This window comes from Hipposideros armiger, unplaced genomic scaffold, assembly GCF_001890085.2.
Source record: "Hipposideros armiger isolate ML-2016 unplaced genomic scaffold, ASM189008v1 scaffold_487, whole genome shotgun sequence".
NCBI lineage: Eukaryota > Metazoa > Chordata > Mammalia > Chiroptera > Hipposideridae > Hipposideros > Hipposideros armiger.
The window spans coordinates 200,665-203,251 of NW_017731837.1; the positions used below are offsets into that span (position 1 = coordinate 200,665).

The window sequence follows — 2,587 nt, forward strand, 5'->3', positions numbered from 1 at the left end:
GACCTTTGGCCTGTAATTATTGTTAACTGGGTTTCCCTTAAGGCGCCTGTCTCCACTACAGTATTGTATTTTCAAAGTACCATCTGAGCATGGTGAGGAGGGCCCAACGAGATCAATTCTATTCAGATGGAAGGGTTAGGAAGAGCATCAGGAAGGACGAAGCTTCTGGGGTTGCTTGGGGGAGTTACATGTTCATGGCTGACGTCAGGAAATACCACGTGGGAAGGAAAACACGGGAGAAGTAGGGAGATAGGGCATGGCGTGGTTTGTTTGAGGGACCTGGGATAAGCCATCCGCTTGGCCAGAGTGCAAGGTACATAGAAAACGCAGGAGGGTTATGAACTATAAGGAGTTGGGCAGATCTTGTATGTATATACGCTACTGACACACATTCAACCCCAATGACATGGCCAAGAAAGCAGCTCTTCGGAGAGCTGAGCACAGGGGCAATTCTGCTCGTCACTTAGGTGGTAAGTCCCTGGTTATGTCCACAGGGTAGAGTACAACCTCCACCAGAACTCAAGGTCATGTCTTTGTTCACCGATACATAGAACAATGTCGGATTTGTACTATGTGCTCAATAAAACATTTATCAATTGATTAGGAAGAAAACACCACTTTGAGAGAGCAGTGAGGAAGAAAGTTAATGACTACCGAATACTCACTATGTGTTAAGACACAGCTCCTGTTTTGCAGGTATGAGTTATTATGGCCCTTAGAAATGTAGGATGTGATTGCTTCCATGTTTTACAACTCACATCTTTATCTCTCTGAAGTCAGGACAGATCTTAAAATTGATGGTATCTTCAGCAATACATGAAATTTCTTCCTTAGTGGTACATAAAAGAGTGCTAAGTTTAAAAACTACTGTCAAACAAAGTAAAATTAATCATCGATTTGATGAAATAAAAAGACTGGGAATCTCAAGGTCCAGGTGACGGAAACGAGGCTCCATGATTTTCTGTTTGCTCCTTGGGCCTGGATGCACCAGTCTCCAAACACATGCTCCCCCGCAGCCACGCCACGGAGCCTGGATGTTCTCCCACCTACTCCTCACGTGAGGCCAGCCTGACAGCCATGTCACCCCTCTTCAGCCCCCATCAGCCCTAGGGACAGAGAAGAGGGTGGCTCTCTACAAGCCTCCAGAAGGGGTTAACTGATCTGCATGTGGAACAGTGCGTGCAGGCGGCTACAGGGACACCCCACCCTGCGTTATAACTAACCTTGCGTGGGTACTTAATGTTCCAGTCTCCCCATACCCAGCTCATAGAAAACACAGTACCTTCTCTTCCAATCTGCTCTTTACTGCCATGTTTCATTACAAGGTAAAAATCTTCACTGAGAAGAAAAAAGGCTTAAAAATAGGCACTCATAACTAGGAGGTAATATTATTTTACAATGTCATTTTTATTAAATAGATTCCTTTTGATTTTTTAATGATGCAACTATCTGGTGATAATCTCAACATTAAAAAATAAAAGAAAAGGCATTCTGCAAAAGTGACCCTGAATGTGTCTAAAATAGGGTGGTTCAGATCCCAGGAACAGGTGGCCACCCTAGAGGAGAGCAGTTGGCAAATTGGCTTATCTCAGAGGCAGTGTGAAAAGCTCTGCGCTTCCTGGATTGAAGGCTTTGAGATGCAATTAACACCTATTCCAGCCTCAATGGACAGTGCACAAGGAGAGCACTTCTCTGTGGACTGGGGGGTCTCCAGGTAAAACTGGGGAGGGGGGGGATATGAAACTAAACTGTGCACATTATCATGCAGCTTGACCTCCTGATTTATAACTTCCAAGGGAGCTAAAACACTACTTTGAGTTTTTCTTATTTCTTTCCAAATCTACCTAACCTCAGTGTTTATCTTCCAGAGTGAGCAACTGATACCATTTTCCTATCATCAGCAGTCAGTAGAGGCATCCACAGGTTAGGAGTAGAAAGCCACGATAACTTTGTGCACATAAAAACTCCAAAATGGGCGCAGTCCTCCACCCACCAATCCAACCTTCAAAGTCATTGTCCTATAAAAATAATTTTTATTTTTTTTATAATTGAGCAGGCCGAGTGGCTCAGTTGGTTAAGAGCTCGCTCAAGAGTGCAAGCTCTGAGCAACAATGGTTCAAGTCCCGGTCCGAGCTGAGCTGCCAACAGGTGGCAGGATGGCTCAGCTAAAAAAAAAAAACAAAACCAAAAACAGATTGTAGAAACCTATCTAGCATCATCACTGCATGGCTTTATCTATACCAAAAACTATGAATGTCTAGTGATATGGTCGCAAAATATAATTTAAGAGAAAGTCCCACAAAATGTAATCCATACATACAGATAAATGTATTGGTTTCTGGGTTTAACAATATTTAAATACAGAGTACCACACCCTCTGACACCCACATCCATTCACCTGTTTTGCTTTCTATTTCTACAGGGCACCACTGCCTTTATCAGCAGATAACACTGCTCAACTATGCGGAGTGTTTAATATGTGCCAAGCCCCCAACGAAGACTTTTCCATGCTCATTTCCACTGACCTTCCCAGCACCTATATCAGAAAATTACTGCTAGCATCCCCAGATTACAGATGGGTAAGGGA

The 2,587-nt window shown here is 43.6% G+C and overlaps 1 protein-coding gene across 1 annotated transcript in view; it reads right to left on the reverse strand.

Moving 5' to 3' along the window:
- The window catches only part of LOC109395835 (receptor-type tyrosine-protein phosphatase gamma-like), a gene marked incomplete at its 3' end in the record, with an annotated part of 531,517 nt that overhangs the window by 172,828 nt on the left and 356,102 nt on the right, over window positions 1-2,587 (reverse strand). The gene's annotated exons all lie outside the window — the stretch shown is intronic.